Below are 902 nucleotides of genomic sequence, written 5' to 3'. Positions count from 1 at the left end.
ACAAAATTGTGCTCATTCCAGATATGCTGCTATTGTTTCTTAACTTTATTGACATCAACTCTGCAACAAGTACAAAAAGCAATGGACTTGTGCAGCAACCTTGTTTTATTCCTCGCTCTGTGTTGAGCCATTCTGACAACCATCCCCCATTTTGTACACAACATTCTGTGTTAGTCATTAAAACTCCCATCATATTTATAAACCCTTCTCCAAAGTTAAACTTTTTCAATGTGGCCAGTATTGTTCCCTTTTCTACAGTGTCGAATGCACGTTGAAAATCCAAAGATACCACCATACCTGGTAGATTTTTTACAGATGCTACGTAGATAATGTTGTCAAGTGTCCTAATGTGCTCCGAAATGGACCTGCCTTTCAAGAAGCCAGTTTGGTTTTCCTTTATTAAAACTGGCATAACACGCTGTAGCCGTATAGCTAATATTTTGGAGAAGATTTTGAAGTCCGTGTTTGTCAACGTTATCGGTCTCCAGTTCTTTATATTGTCCCATCGTAAATTTTTCCCTTTATGTAATAAAGAAATAACGCCTCTTCTTTGAGTGGGAGATAACTCTCCCGTCTCTAGACACTGCTGGAAGTTTGTAACTAGAAGTTTCCTCAGTTTGCTCCAGAAGAATTTGTAAAAAGGGGTGGTAATTCCATCGATTCCAGGTGCTGAATCAATATTCAACTTATTAACAATGGCATCTAATTCAACAATGCTTAGTTTGCTATCTCATATTTCTTTATCAACATCATCGAGTACTGGAAAGCTACATCCTTGCATGAAATCATCAACTCTGTTTCAATATTATGGTCTTTCTTATATAAACGTTCAAAGTGATTTTTAATGCTATCCACAATATCTACATGACCATACAGATTGTTGTTTTTGTCATCCTGTAAAG

This window comes from Aplysia californica, unplaced genomic scaffold, assembly GCF_000002075.1.
Source record: "Aplysia californica isolate F4 #8 unplaced genomic scaffold, AplCal3.0 scaffold00535, whole genome shotgun sequence".
Lineage (NCBI taxonomy): Eukaryota > Metazoa > Mollusca > Gastropoda > Aplysiida > Aplysiidae > Aplysia > Aplysia californica.
The sequence above is the reverse complement of the archived record's forward strand: the minus strand, read 5'-3'. Positions refer to the sequence as shown.